The sequence below is a fragment of the Nomascus leucogenys genome, chromosome 1a (genome assembly GCF_006542625.1).
Source record: "Nomascus leucogenys isolate Asia chromosome 1a, Asia_NLE_v1, whole genome shotgun sequence".
In the NCBI taxonomy this organism is placed as follows: Eukaryota; Metazoa; Chordata; class Mammalia; order Primates; family Hylobatidae; genus Nomascus; species Nomascus leucogenys.
In genome coordinates, this window is record NC_044381.1 from 67,363,654 (window position 1) to 67,380,843 (window position 17,190).

Below are 17,190 nucleotides of genomic sequence, written 5' to 3' on the forward strand. Positions count from 1 at the left end.
TCATATTTCCTCCTCAGTGCCTGTTTGCCCTTTGCCCATTTTAAAATTAGGTTATCTTTTTCTTCTTGCTTTATAGGAGTTTTATACATATTTTTTATATAAGTCCTTTGCTGATTGTCTTATAGATCTCTTTTACCACTTTGTGCATGACTTTGATCTCTATGGTGTATTTTAATAAATAGACATGTATTTAAATGTATCCATTTAAACAATATTTTCCTTTATGGCTTGTACGTTTTATATATATATATATATATATATTTTTTGTGTGTGAGATGGAGTCTCGCTCTGTTGCCCAGGCTGGAGTGCAGTGGCTCAATCTCGGCTCACTGCAAGCTCCGCCTCCCGGGTTCATGCCATTCTCCTGCCTCAGCCTCTCCCAGTAGCTGGGACTACAGGCGCCCACCACCACGCCCGGCTAATTTTTTGTATTTTATAGTAGAGACGGGGTTTCACCGTGGTCTCGATCTCCTGACCTCGTGATCCGCCCGCCTCGGCCTCCCAAAGTGCTGGGATTACAAGTGTGAGCCACTGCGCCCGGCGTACTTTTTATATTTAAAAAAATCTTCTCTTACCTCAAAGTTATAAAATCATCTTCTATATTATCTGGTTTAAAATTTTTACATCTTTTTTTCAGTTTTTAAAATTTGTGGTAAAATACATATAACATAAATTTTACCATCATAACCATTTTTAAATGTACAGTTCCGTGATACTAGTACGCAAGTAAAATATTGTTGTGTAGCTATCACCACTGTCTATCTCCTGAACACTTCATCTTGCAAAACTGAAACTCTATGCCCATTAAACAGTAACTCCTCATCCCTCCTTCTCACGGCTACTAGCAGCCACCATTCTACTTTCTTTCACAATGATTTTGACTACTCTGTGTACCTCACGTTAGTGGAATGATACAGTTTTCTTTTTGTGACTGGCTTATTTCATATAGCAAAATGTCCTCAAGGTTCATCCATATTGTAGAATATATCACAACTTCTTTCTTTTTTAAGGCTGAATAGCATTCCATTGTAAGTATACACCACATTTTTTTATTCATTCATCTGTTGACAGACATTGGGTTGCTTTCACATTTTAGCTATTGTGAATAATGCTTCTATGAACATGGTGTACAAGTATCCCTTTGAGACCCTGCTTTCAATTCTTTGGGGTATATACCCAGAAGTGGAATCGCTGGATCTTATGGTAATTCTATTTTTAATATTTTAAGGAACTGCCATACTGTTTTCCACAGAGGCTGTGCCATTTTATGTTCTCATCAACAGTGCACACAGGCTTAAATTTTTTCATATCTTCGCCAACACTTGTTATGTTCTGTTTTTTAAAAAATAGTTGTCATTCTAATGGATGTGATGTGATATCTCATTGTAGTTTTGATTTACAATTAATATTATGATTTCTCTTGTGATTTTTTCTTTGATCCTTTGTTGTTTAAGAGTGTGTTGTTTAATTGCCACAAATTTGTGAATTTTCCAGTTTTCATTCTGTTACTGATTTCCAACTTCATCCCATTGTGGTTGGAGAAAATATTTTAGTATTATATCTATCTTTTAAAAAGGCATTGAGACTTAATATGTGGACTCCCTTATAGTCTATCTGGAGAATGTTCCAGGTACACTTGAGAAAAATGTGTATTCTATTGTTGTTGGCTAGAATATCTGTATTTGTCTGTTAGGTCTAGTTGGCACACTGTGTTGTTCAAGTTCTCTATTTCTTTACACGTCTTTATTTCCTTTTTGTTTGTTTGTTTTATCCATTATTGAGAATAGGATATTGAAGTCTCCAACTATTAGTATAGAACTATTTCTTATTTCAATTCTGTCAACTTTTGCTTCATATATTTTGATACAGTGTTCCTAGGTACATAGATTTTTGTCATTGTTATATATTCAACTGCTGTATTAAAACTTTTATTAGTATATGATGTCCTAGCCAGGTATGGTGGTATGCGCCTGTAGTCCAAGCTATTCCAGAGGCTGAGGCAGGAGGATCGCTTGAGCCCAGGGATTTGAGGCTGTAATGTGCTATGATTGGGCCTGTGACTAGCCACTGTACTCCAGCCTGGACAACATAACAAGATATTGTCTCTAAAAAAAAACCAGTTCTTTGTTTTCTGTTAACTTTTGTGGTTTTTTAAAGGCTATCTTTTCTGATATTAGTATTGCCACCTCTACTCTCTTTCGCTTTATATTTACATGGAATATCTTTTTCCACCCTACCACTTTCAATCTGCTTGTGTCTTTGGATCTAAAGCAAAGCTCATAGACAGCATATAGTTGGATCATGTTTTTAAATCCATTCTGCCAATCTCTTTCTTTTGATTGGAGAGTTTATATCTGTTTACATTTAAAGTAATTACTGAGAAGGTGTGACTTCTTTTGTTTGTTTTGCTGCTTGTTTTCTATGTGTCTTATAGCTTTTTTGTCTCTCATTTCCTGCATTACTGCGCATTACTCTCTGTTATGTTCAGTTGATTTTTATAGTGTAATGTTTTAATTCCCTTATCATTTCCCTTTGTGTACATTTTTCTAACTTTTTTTTGTGGTTACCATGGAGATTACATTTAACATTCTAAAGTTGTAACACACTAATTTGAATTTATACTAGTTTAATTTTAATAACATACAAAAATTCTTCTCCTTTACATGTCCATCCTCACCCCTTTCAGTTATTGGTATCATAAAAGTATACCTATTATGTGTCCAAAACACATAAACTAGTAACTGTTTTTTAAAATGCACTAGTTTCTCAGTTGGGCATGTTGGCTCATGGCTATAATCCAAGCACTTTGGGAGGATGAGGTGGGAGGACTGCTCAAGCCCTGGAGTTCAAGACCAGGAATTCGGGTCAACATGGCAAAACCCTTTCTTCACAAAAAAAAAAATGCAAAAATTATCCAGGTGTGGTGGTGCATGCCTGTAGCCCCAGCTGCTCAGGAGGCTGAAGTAGGAGAATCACTTGGGCCCAGGAAGTTGAGGCTGCATTGAGCCGTGATCATGCCACTGCATTCTAGCTTGGGCAACAGAGAAAGACTCTGTCTCACTGAGCCGTGATCATGCCACTGCATTCTAGCTTGGGCAACAGAGAAACACTCTGTCTCACTGAGCTGTGATCATGCCACTGCATTCTAGCTTGGGCAACAGAGAAAGACTCTGTCTCAAAAAAAAAATACATTACTTTCTTAAATTATATAGAAAACAAAATGTGGAATTACAGACCAAAATTACAATTATTATTATATTAGCTTTTGGACTTATAGTTTTTTTTTTTAAGTATTAGTCTCTTAAACCACATAGAATACCAAAGATGAAGCTACAAACTGTTGTTAAAATAATACTACCTTTAATAATTGCCCACGTATTTACCTTTACTGAGATTTTTATTTCTTCGTATGGCTTTAAGTTACTGTGTAGTGTCCTTTCATTTCAACATGCAGGACTGATTACAGTTAGCATTTCTTGAAAGGCAGGTCTAATGGTAAAAAACTCCAGCTTTTGTTTATCTGGGGATATCTTAATTTATTCCTCATTTTTGAGGGACAGGGCTGCTGGATATAGGATTTTTAGTTGACAGGTTTTTTTTTTTCTTTCAGCACTTAGACTATGTCTGCCCACTGCTTTTTTGCTTCCAAAGTTTTGATGTGAAATTTGCTGACCATCTTGTTAATAATCACTTATATGTGATATGTCACTTCTCTCTTGTTGTTTTCAAATTTTTCTCTTTGTCTTTGGCCTTTGACAGTTTGATTATAATGTGTCTCAATGTGGGTCTCTTTGAGTTCATCCTACTTGGAATTTGTTGAACTTCTCAGATGTTTATCTCTCATCAAACTTGGAAAGTTTTCAGCTATTATTCTACAAATAATCTCTCTGCCACTTTCTCTTTCTTTTCTTCTTCTGTAACTATTACAATGTGTATGTTGGTTCATTTGATGGTGTCCCACAGGTTTGTTAAGCTCTATTCAGTTTTCTTCAATCTTTTTTCTTTCTATTCTTCAATGACTTGATAATTTCTATTTTCCTAATCTTCAAGTTTGCTGATTTTTTTTTGTCTGCTCAAATCTGTCTCTGACTACCTCTAGTGAATTTTTCATTTCAATTATTATATTTTTAAGCTTCTTTTTTTCTTCTTTTAAAGATAGGGTCTCACTCTGTTGCCCAGGCTAGAGTATAATGGTATGATCAGAACTCACTGCAGCCTCAAAATCCTGGCCACAAGTGATCCTCTCACTTCACCTTCAAAAGCGCTTAAGTTACAGGCATGAACCACCTTGCTCAGTGTGGAATTTCTTTTTGGTTTATTTTTAGGTTTCCTATCTTTTTACTGAAATTTGTATTTTGTTTGTATGTCATTTTCTTGACTTTCTCCATGTCTTCTGCTGGTTCTTTGAGTATTTATAAGACAGTGGTTTTAAAGTAATTGTTGAGTAGGGTTGCCATGTTGTCTTTCTCTAGGACAGTTTCTGTTTTATTTTTTTCCCTTAAACGGCCAGTACTTTCTTCTTTCTTTGTATACCTTGTGATTTGTTGAAAACTGGACATTTGAAACTAATAATGTGGTAACTCTGGATGTCAGAATTTCTCTCTTTCCCAGGGTTTGCTATTTTTTCTTTTTGTTTTAATTGTTGTAGGATGTCTCCATGTCAAGGATCAGCCTGAGATGTAAACTTAAGATCTTCACGGTCTTTTCTGAGCCTGTGCCTTTCCCTGGTCAGTAACTAATTTCCTCTGTGTATGCAGTTGCTTTTGAATGTCCTAGTCTTTAGTGTCTGGTTTTCAAAAGTGGGGGAAAAGAAAAATGAAGGGGTAGTTAAAGGAACCTGCCCTTTAAGTCCCCTGGAAGTCACTTGAGCTAGAGTGGGAGGGGCTTCCAACAATGAGAGGTGGGGTGTGCAACAAGGACAGCTCACCTGTATCTGCACCTCCATGATCAGAAGCAGCAATTATCAACCAGAATACAGATCTCCAAATTTTGGAGGACAGGGGTTCTTATTCCCACTTTGGCTCCCACAGCCTGCATTCAAGCTGCTCCAGGAACACATGCATGGCTGCCTGCCATGGGACTGGGAGATATGGGATGTGTAACTTCTGCTAAGCTAAGAGCTAAAATTGACTGAAATTAACTGCAATTTACTGTCCAAGCTTATCCCTGGAAGTTTCAAGTCTTTAATGGATTCCAGAGTTCTTCTCAGAACTCTTTCCAGTCTCACTTCATCAGATTAAGACTTCATCAGATTTCTCCTTTATTCATAATTATTAGTTTTTAAAAATCATCACTGGATATTGAATTTTAACAAATGCCTTTCCTGCATTCATTCAAATAATTATATGGTTTTTCTTTTCTAGTTTGTTCATATGTTTAATTAGATTAATAGATTTTTTATGTTGAGGTGATCTTGCATTTCTAGAATAAATCCAGGCTAGTCATGCTGTATTTCCTTTTTTAATACATTACTGGGTTTGCTAATCTTTAGATTACGATATTTGCAAGCATGTTTACAACTAAATTTCTTTTTTTGACTATTACAAAAGTTTATTTAACAAAAAGTCTAATATGAAAATGTACATGACCTAATTTTTACATAATTTTTACCTAATTTAACAGGCCCTTTGGAGAGGCGACATGGATTTCTCTGCTGAATGGTCATTATTTATACGCATTCCAAGGCTTCTAACATGATGGTACTATTTCCTCACATTACCACCATTCCAATATTGTTCTGTTGCCCACTAGTTGCCGTCTCCACACATTTATCTATCACAAGATTCATTAAGGGATCAAATCCCCACAATATTCCTTGGATATGTCTGCCACCATTTAATTTCAGTTATAACTTCTTGTCCATAAATTTTTTCAAATCCAGAGGGTGAGCTTTGCTCATGGTGTCTTTTCTGTGGGCTTACAGATCACTGAATTTCCTTTCTTGCACTTTCTTTGTCTGACTTTGATATCAAGGTATCAAGGTTATACTAATTTTATAAAATGAGTAGGGGACATTTCCTTTTTAAAAAAATTATCTGTAAGAATTCATGTAAGATTAGGATCATCTAGTTTGAGAAAACTAGTCTATTAAACCTCCTGGACCTGCCATATAAGATTTTGAACTGTTCATTCAATTTCTGTTTTGGTTCTAGAATAATTAAAGTTTTCTATTTCTTCTTGAGTTAGTTTTAGTAATTTACATTTTTCTTGAAATCTATCCATTTCATCAAGCTGGCATAAGATTGTTCTAAGTTTTCTGTTATTTTCTCTGCTTAATTTTGTTTATGTGTACCTTCCTTAGTATATCTTTTATCATGTGATTTCTCCTTTTTTCTTTTCTATTTATTTAATTTCTGTGCATCTCTATTATTATACTTTCTTTTGGTTTATTCCATATTTTATTCTTTGTAACTTAAGAAGTTGGATACTGAGCTCACACATTTTCAGCTTTTCTTCTTTTTCTGATCTATGCATTTAAGCCTATAAGTTTTTTCTACGTAACAATTTTGCTGTATCCTATATATGTTGATATGTAGTAGATTTATTATTATTCAGTTTTAAGTATTTTAATGTGTCATGTTAGTCCATTCTCATGCTGTTATAAGGACATACCCTAGACTAGGTAATTTATAAATGAAAGAGGTTTAATTGACTCACAGTTCTGCATGGCTGGGGAGGCCTCAGAAAACTTACAATCATGGCATAAGGGGAAGCAAACACATCCTTCTTCACATGGTTGCAGGAGAGAGAAGAGCAGAGCTAAGGGGGTAAAAGCCCCTTACAAACCCATCAGATCTCATGAGAACTCACTATCATGAGAACAGCATGGGGGAACTACCCGCATGATCTAATCACCTCCCACGAGGTCCCTCCCCCAACATATGGAAATTACAATTCGGATTACAATTCAAGATGACATTTGGGTGGGGACACAGAGCCAGACCATATCAGTGTCCATAATATTTTTTTACCCATGAATGTAGAAAAAGTATGGATTTTTCTAAATTAATGTTTTGTTATCGATTTCATACTTAATTTTATTATAGTCAGAATATATGTTGTATAGCACCACTTTCTATGGCGATGGAAATGTTTTGTGTCTGCACTATCCAATATGGTAGCCACTAGTCATATGTGGCTATTGAGCACTTGAAATGTGGCTAGTGAGAATGAGGACCAAATACTTAATTTTTGATTGATTTAAATAGTCACATATGGCTACTGGCTACAATACTGAGCAGTTCGTGTTCATAGAACACCCATGCTTTGAACTTGGTTGAAATTCCATTTATGTACTAATGCATTTTTAATTTTTATAAATATCTCATGTACATTTGAAAAGCATTTCATGTTTTCTGATTTTTGATGCAGTGTGCAATATATGTCCATTAGCTCAAACCTACTAAATGTATTGTTCATATCTTCTATACTCTGATTTTAGACTGCTTTATCTACCAAATACTGATATCTGATAGATACTTTAAAGTTCTCAGATATGTTTTTTAAAAAAACATGAAGTAGATTTGTCAATTTCCCCTTCTGTTGTGTTATTTTGCTCATAGACCTTTGAGCTATGTAAAGTGCGCACAAATGTGGAATTGTTACATCTTCCTAATGAGTTTAACCTTTTATTTTTATGCCACAAACCTCTTTATCTCTCATGATACTTTTTGCCCTGAAGTCTATTTTATCTGATATTAATGTAGATGCTTTATGTTTCTTTTGCTGGTTTAGTTTCTGGTACTACTGAGCTGGGGTAGCTGGGGAAGGAGACTGACTGATATCCATAAAATGAGTCACCTTGTGTACCTAATTACCTAGAGGCTCCTCAGCAGTGAATGCCCTTTGGAGGACATTCACCTGGGACTGAATATCCTTATACTCTGTGCCTGTTCCAAAGCTCTATCACATATTTCTTCCAAGTGCCTGATTATCTGGTGGAAGTGTTAGCTACTGTCCACAAATTGGTGTAGTTCTGTGCCTTTGCCATGTGCTGCAAGTCTCAATGGCTGCTGTCAGTTCACATATCTATTCTTTCTGTTAGAAAGCAATAATGGCTTTTCCTTCACCCTGTCTTCCAAAAGTCATGAATGCTTTTCACTGGCAAAATCTAAACAAGAGCTCTCCCAAGAAAGGATTGCAAGAATTGTAGTGCTGTAGTTTCAGTCTCTGCAGTGTATTTCCAATCTCTGCAATATAGAGAACAGCTTAGAATGATTGAGCATGACACAGACAAAATTCAGCACAAAGAGTAATCATCCATTTTCAATATAGCTGACTCAAAGATGATTAAAGGACCACATAATTCTTTAGAAAACAACTGTGTCTAAAACTGACTTTTTTCAGTGACTACAAAGGCATATGTATTTGTTTTTCTTAGTGGGAATTGTGCCTTCCATCTGTTTTTATTAAAACATGTGAACATATTTTCTTATGATTAGGTTTTTTTCTATACCATGATTTCGAATGGCTCCATATCTTGTATAATAGAGCTGTGAAATAATTTATTTACAATATCCTACAGTTAGACATTTAGATTGTTTCCAATTTGTCACTATGTAAATAATGTTATCATGAACCTCTATGTAAATAAATACACATGGAATTGTTTTATTAAAAGGTATGTGTATTTTTAAATGTTTTTCATTGTTTTCAATACTGAGTGTGTGTGTGTGTGTGTGTGTATATATATATATTAGCTTTTACTAGTTATGATAGCCAAAAAGACTATCTTCTTTTTTCCCCTCTCTCTGGTCCTTGATTTAGGAAGGCTATCTATTTTAATTAGTTTGTCTTTAATTACTAGAAAGACTTAGCTTTCCCCCCATGTCTATTAGCCATTTCTATTTCTATTTTTATTAGTGACTTACTCTTCTACACACACACATACACACACATGCACAGTGCCCTCATCATCATGTCATTGTTCTTCTAGAGACATCCATTGAATGGTTTATGAAATTCTTTTGTGTCCAATGTAAATAAATAGCTTGTTATATAAATGACTGACTTAACTTCTTCCAAGGCCTTCATGTTGCAGGATCTGCATTAATCCTTTTAACCCTCTTCTTCAAGGCTATCATTAACAGTAGAGCTATCTGAGAGTCTGTACGGAAGTGTTTTGAGATCTATTACGTATAATCCTATATCAATACTGTTGTTCTAACATTCTTAAGATTCACATTTATGAGTTAGTATTTTGTTTTTGTTTCCTTATCTCTGTTTGTCTCTGTATAAACTCTTTTGCTGTTACTTTGGAAGTCATTCTCAGTTTTTCATTCACACAATTTTTTTATGTCATTCTCTTTAAGTTCTATTGCTAGGAAGAGACATAAATAGTTTAAGAAAAAGTAATAGTTCTTTTTAATTTTAGTTGCCAAGAGATAGTTTCCTTGGTGGTATGTTTTTTTCTCTATAATGGCTGCAATATACCCAGAGTTTGTCATCTTACTTAGTTTATGCTAGAAAGATAGATTTTTTTTTACAAAGTTTACAATTAAGAAAATTAGAAATACACTTCCACAACATTTCTAGTATATGAATATGATTATTCTCCACATTTGACATTTTTGAAGATTCCCCTTCTACATGGCTAAATTCAGTAGCTGAGTGCCAGCTTCCAGTAACTCAGAACACCACATAGAATGAAAAAGTCCCCAAAGTCTCTATAGTGATTGAATATAAGACTAAGTATATAAAAAGGTGAAATGATATACAGACTATCCTCAACTTGTGATGGTTTGACCTATGGGTTTTCAGTTTTACAATGGTGTGAAAGTGATACCTATTCAGTAGAAATCATACTTCAAGTACCCATATAACCATTCTTTTTTCACTTTCAGTGTAGTATTCAATAAATTACATAAGATATTCAACACTTTATTATAAAATAGGCTTTGTGTTAGATTATCTCACCCAATTGTAGGCTAATGTAAGTGTTTTGAGGATGTTTAAGGTAGGGTAGATTAATCTGTAATGTTCAGGAGGTTAGGTGTATCAAATGCATTTTCAACATATATTTTCAACTTACGATGGGTTTAACAGGATGTAACCCTATTGTAAGTTGAGGTGCATCTGTATAGTTGGTTCTTTCCTTCCTTGTGAGCTGTACATTTGTATTATTCATACTAAAGGGCTAGTTTCCATCTGGTTTACTTCTGACCTGTTTCCTGCCCCCTCTCTTTTTAGGATTTGCATAGTATTCTGGGAATTGAAACTGAGTTTAATTTAGCAAAACATATTTAAGAAAAAGGAAATCTGGTGCTGAGGAAACTTGTTATGCATTCCAAAGGATTTTTTAATGTAAAAAAAATGTTTAGAGACAGGGTCTCATTATGTTGCCCAGGTTGAAGTACAGTTGCATGATCATAGATCACTATAATCTGATACTTCTGGACCCAAGTGATCCTTCTGCCTCAGCCTCCCGAGTAACTAGGACTACAGGCATGTGCCTCCATGCTTGGCTAATATTTTAATTTTTTTGTAGAGATGGCACCTTGCTATGTTGCCTAGGCTTATCTAGAACTCCAGAGCTCAACTGATCCTCCTGCCTCATCTTCCCTAAGTGCTGGGATTACAGATATGAGCCACCATGCCCAGCCTATTTTAGATTAACAAGGATAATATTTATTGTGTAGATAATATATAGTTATGAATAATGAGTTGAGTGCATAACATTTGTTCTTAGTAATACCCTGAAGTCCAATATTTTTCAGTTATTTGTATTAAATTTATGTAAATATTTATTGAGCACCTACTGTGATGAACTTCTGTTATAAGTTTTTGTTTGTTTGTTTTTGTTTTTGAAATGGAGTCTTGCTCTGTCACCCAGGCTGGAATGCAGTGGCGCAATCTCAGCTCACTGCAACCTCCACCTCCCGGGTTCAAGCAATTCTCCTGCCTTGGCTTACCGAGTGGCTGGGACTACAAGCACGTGCCACCACGCCGGCTAATTTTTTGTATTTTTAGTAGAGACAGGGTTTCACCGTGTTAGCCAGGATGGTCTCGATCTCCTGACTTAGTAATCTGCCCCACCTTGGCCTCCCAAAGTGCTGGGGTTACAGGTCTGAGCCACTGTGCCCGGGCTGTAAGTTTTTAAGAAATGCAAAGATGAATAAGACAGTCTCTGCTCTCTAAATATTTTTAGTCTAGTTTTTCGGTTTTGTTATTTTACAGAAACTGAAGTTTTCTAAATAGTTTTTTTAACAGTTTTATTGAAATATAATTTATATTCCACATAATTCACCCATTTAAAGTGCAGAATTCACTGGTTTTAGTATATTCAGAGTATATTTAGTATATATAATTCTGAAATTATTATAATTTTAGAACATTTTCATTAGCTCCCAAAAGAAACCTTGTATCTGTTAGCCATCACCCTCCATACCCTTCCTACTCCCCAGCTCTGGGTAACCACCAATCTACTTTCTGTTTCTATAAATTTGCCTAATTCTATACATTTCTATGTAAATAGTATTATACAATATGTGGTCCTTTGTTACTGGCTTCTTAACATAGTGTTTTCAGGATTCATCCTATTATAGCATGTATTGGTACTGCATTTCTTTTTATTGCTGAATAATATTTCATTGTATGGATATACCACATTTTATCTGTCCATTTATTAGTTGATAGACATTTAGATTGTAGCTTTTCTAAACACTTTTATATGTAAATGTTGATTACCATAATTATATGTATGGGGTGATGTTAATGATAGGTTTCTTTCTTAACTTTAAGTGACATACAAACTAATGGCTATATATTTATAAATATTCCACAAATTCATTCTATTCTATTATTTATTCTCTCATTTAATAACAAATGATTTCTGTATTTTTAAAAGTCTGTATACCAAGAAGGAATATTTAATATGGTATTTTGCTTACATAGACAGAATGAGACTTCTTTGTATAAAGCATCTCAGTATTTGATACTGAGTGATAAACAAATATCACAACTCAGGTATTTGTTTTATTTTGTAGCCTATGTAAGTCATAGTTAATAGACAGTCTCCCTCCTCTTCATTAATTCCATGCGTAACTCTTCAAGAGCCTTGAACATATAAATGTAAAGTTCACAGTTATCTACCTAACCCACACCTAGTATACAAAGGCAGAGAAGGAAAGGATAATCGATACCAACATCCACTGAAGTGTTTTCCATTACTCTCACCCATAATATCCGCTCTGTTCCAAATCCTTTCAGATTTGTGCTCTGTCTTCCTCTTCCTGACCTGGCCCCTCATAACCTTTTCAACCTGCTCCATGCATACTGTACTACTTGCTTTTCTTAAACATGCCAAACACACTCTCTCACACACTTTTTTTTCAGCGTTAGGCCATATTGTACACACTGTATTATGCCTTGAGTTATTTCTTATGATATATATTGGGCAATTGTTCCAAATGAACTTCCTCACTCTTTACAATTATATTTCACAAGAGGATGAACCATAATTTACTAATCAGTCCCTCATTGATGGACATTTACATTGTTTCTGGTGTTTTGCATATGTATGAGTATATCTGCAAATGAATTCTTTGAAATAGCATTGCTGGGTCAGGAATACATATATTTGTGTTTTTCGTAGTTATTTGCCAAATTGCAGCCCAAAGATGCCGTATCCATTTTAATTCCCACCTGTAGTATCTGTGAGTACGAGTTTACATCTGAACTAATGAAAAGAATTATTACACTTTTGATCTTTGTAAATCCAATATGTGAAAAAGTTATCAATATATTTTTTCATTTTTATTTGCATGACAGTGAATATCTTTTTATATGTATGGAGTCATTTAATATTGTGGGTTTTGTCAGTTGCTTATTTGTATCTTTTGTCCACTTCTCCTCCACCAGGTGTAGGTCTGTGATTTATTTGGAACTGATTTTTGTGTATGGTGAGAGCTAAGGGTGATGGCTCATTTTCCCCACACATGAATATTCAATTAATTTAGCATCATTTATTGAAAAGATCTCCTTTTCTCATTTATTGCAGTGGCACCTTTGTTGTAAATCAGATGATTGTATATGTGTGGGTCTGTAGTCTTTTCTATTGGTCTGTTTGTTTATACTTGTGATAATATCACTCTGTCTTAATTACTGTAGATTTTAATTATCTATTGGTGTCTGTTAGTGTAAGTCCCCCAATTTTGTTCCTCTTCAAGGTTGTCTTTGTTATTCTTGGCTTTTTGCCTTTCCATACAAGCTTATTAATTTGCATAATAAAGATTTATGCAGCAGAGAAATAAGCTTGTTAATTTGTACAAGAAAGATTGCTGAGAATTTGATTTGGGTTATAATCAATCTATTGATTAATGGGGTGCATCGACACATTTACAATATAGAGCTTTCTAATCTGAGAACATGTATATCCCTCTTTCAGTAATGTTACATATTTTTCTGCAGAGGTCTTAAATGTCTTTCATTAGATTTCAGTGGTATGTTGGAGCCAGCTCCTACTATTTCATGAGAGCTGATCAGGTACATCTCTTCCTGGCTCCACATTCAGTAAATCACATTGTGAGACTGAAGTGGGCCATGGTGGTAGTATTCGTATCACAGAAATTGGCAAATGTCACAAATCAGGAATTTTCCCCACCTACCCACTGCTAAGAGCTGGTTGTTAAACACTTGCCAACACATCACTTAGATTGATTACTAGATGATCAGGTTTTATAATGCTATGAAAATATTTTTTCTCACTAAAAATAATTGTTATAATCTACATACAGTAAAATTCACTTTTTTAATCTACTGCTCTGTGACTTGTGAGAAATTTATATAGTCACGTTATGACTACCACAATCAATATTTAGAACTGTTCCATTACCCCAGATAATTTTCTCTATCTCTTTAGAGTCAACTCTAAAGTTGAATGTATCACAGTTATTTATCCATTCGCTAGTTAAAGGAAATTTGGGTTGTTCACAGTTTTTAGCAAATATGAATAAAACTGCTGTAAACATATTTGTGCAGGTTTGTGTCTGAACATGGGTTTTCACTAACTTCGGGAGAAAGCTTTTCAGTATTTTAACAGTAAATGTAACATTAGCTATATTTGTAAATACCATTTATTAGATTAAGGAATTTTTCTTCTATTCCTACTTTGCTGAGAGGTTTTTTGGTTTTGTGTTCTTTCTTTAATTGGGAGTGACTATTACATTTTCATACCCACTTTTATGCATCTACTGAAATAATCATATGTCTGTCTCTGTTATGCAATGTGGTGAATTACATTAATTGTCTCTGAATGTTAAATTAACCTTGAATTCCTATAATAGATACCATGTGTTTGTGATATTTAAAAAATTTATGTCTGGATTTTATTTGCTGTATTTTGTTTAGAGCTTTTGAGTTTATCTTGATGACAGATACTGGCTTATGATTTTCCTTTTTCATAATGTCCTTGTCAGTTATTGGTTTCAGAGTTAGTCTGACATTATAAAATAAGTTGAGAATGGTCTCTTATTTTCTGTTTCTTAGAAGTTTGTGTAAGATTGCTCTTTGTTGTTTTCTAAATGTTTAGAAGAGTTCACCAGGGAAGCTGAGCCTGGAGTTTCCTTTGCATGAAGGTTTTAAATTATGAATTTAATTTTTTCTAGGTATAACAGTATTCATAGTTATTTGTCTTATGTGGTTTTTTAATGTGATACTTTGAATTTGTTCATTTCATCAGAGTTATCAAATTTTTTTTTTTTTTTTTTTTTTTGAGACGGAGTCTTGCTCTGTCTCCCAGGCTGGAGTGCAGTGGCGCAGTCTCGGCTCACTGCAAGCTCTGCCTCCTGGGTTCACGCCGTTCTCCTGCCTCAGCCTCTCCGAGTAGCTGGGACTACAGGTGCCTGCCACCACGCCCGGCTAATTTTTTTGTATTTTTAGTAGAGACAGGGTTTCACCGTGGTCTCGATCTCCCGACCTCGTGATCCGCCCGCCTCGGCCTCCCAAAGTGCTGGGATTACAAGCATGAGCCACAGCACCCGGCCAGAGTTATCAAATTTATTGTCATAAAATTACCCATAATATCCCCATATTATTTTAAAAATATCTGTAGGATCTATAGTATCTTTTTTTATATCTAATATGAGTAATTTGTGGGATTTTTCTCTTATTTTCTTTGATCAGTCTTATATTAAGTTAATCTCACTGATCTCGATTTCTAGTTCATTTATTTTTGACCATTATTTCCTATCTTTTCTCGTCTTTGAATCTAATTTGATATTCTTTTTACTGTTTCTTGACATAGATAGTAGCTTATGATTTTTTCAAACATCTTTACTACTTTATGCATTTCAAAGTGTAAGTTTCCTCTAAGCAGCTTTTTTATGTCATATTTTAAATATTTCAGTATAAATAAGATACTATGACCTAACATATTGCTTTAATATTTGTATGAAAAGGGTCAAAATAGCCAAGACTGATAGTAGTTAGAAGATAAGACGGCTTGTCCTATTAATATATAACGGCTTTTCATAAAGCTATTTTAATGAATATAGTATAGTATTGGTGCTGTCAATGACAAATTGACAAATAGAACATTCATCAGATCATTTAGTTCACAATATTTTCTAGTTTTCATTATACTTTCTTCTTTATTCCATAGGTTATTTAGATTTATTGCTTAATTTCCAAACATTTAGAGATTTTCTTAATATCTTCTTGCTACTGATTTCTAGTTTAATTCCTTTGTGATGAGATAACATATTCTTTATTATTGTAATTCTTTGAAGTTTATTGAGATCTGATTTATAAACCAGTACATAGGCTATTTGGTAAATGTTCCATATGAACTTAAAAAGAATGTGTGGCTCTATAATTACTAGATGTCGGATAGGTAAGGCTGGCTAATGATGCTGTTCAAATCTGCATATTTACTGATTTTTGTCTGAATTTTAAGACAGTGAAAAGAAAATTCTTAGAAAAATAGAATGAACTAGAAGTATCTCAAGAACTATCAAGCTTTATTGGTACTAATACCACAATAGCAATCATAACTATTAAAGAAATTGAAGATGCCAGGCGCGGTGGCTCATGACTGTAAACCTAGCACTTTGGGAGGCCGAGGCGGGCGGATCACTTGAGGTCAGGAGTTTGACACCAGCCTGGCCAACATGGTGAAACCCCATCTCTATTAAAAATACAAAAAATTAGCCGGGCGTGGTGGCACGTGCCTGTAGTCCCAGATACTTGGGAGGCTGAGGCAGGAGAATTGCTTGAACCCGGGAGGCAGAGGTTGCAGTGAGCCGAGATCGCACAACAAAATTTCTTTTGTTGAGAAATTTATTTTCTCAACAAAAGAAATTGAAGTGACAGTTAAAAATCATCTCACAAAGAAAACACCAGGTTCACAAAGTTTTACAGGTGAGTTCTATCAAAATTTCAAAGAACTGTTCACTCCAATCTTTCATTACAAACTTTTCTTTTTTTTTTTTTTTTTTGTAAGACGAAGTCTCACTCTGTCACCCAGGCTGGAGTGCAGTGGTGTGATCTCGGCTCACTGCAACCTCCGCCTCCTGGGTTCAAGTGATTCTCCTGCCTCAGCCTCCCAGTAGTTGGGACTACAGGCACACACCACCATGCCCAGATAATTTTTGTGTTTTTTTTTTTTTTAGTAGAGACGGGGTTTCACCATCTTGGCCAGGTTGGTCTCAAATTCTTGACCTCAAATGATCCGCCCATCTCAGCCTTCCAAAGTGCTGGGATTACAAGCGTGAGCCACCACCAATTGCCCAGCTGCCAATTCATTTGATAAAGCTTGCATAACGTATATAATAAAACCACCCAAGGACAAAATAAGAAAAGAAAGTCATAGGCAACTCATTTATGAATATATATGCACAACTTATATAATAAAACCACCCAAGGACAAAATAAGAAAAGAAAGTCATAGGCAACTCATTTATGAATATATATGCACAATTCCTAAACAAAATCTTAGCAAACTGAATCCAACATTATACTATACCCTGAGACTATTTGGTTTATATAAAAAGCGCATATATATATTATTTGCTACATTGATATGTTGGGCGTGAAAAGCTATATGATCACCTCAATAGATGCAGAAGAGATTATTTGATAAAATCCATTATTTGTTTGTGATTTTTAGAAACTCTTAGTAAACTACACATAGAATTTCCTTCATCTGGTATGATAAAATGTATCTACCAAACCAAGCCCAACAAAACTGTAACA

General features: G+C 34.7%; 1 protein-coding gene and 1 pseudogene across 2 annotated transcripts in view; one reads left to right on the plus strand and one right to left on the minus strand.

Moving 5' to 3' along the window:
• Positions 1-17,190, plus strand: part of ATL1 (atlastin GTPase 1) — a 100,770-nt gene that overhangs the window by 33,789 nt on the left and 49,791 nt on the right. The window lies entirely within an intron of this gene.
• On the minus strand, positions 5,669-5,899 carry LOC115834739 (annotated as a pseudogene).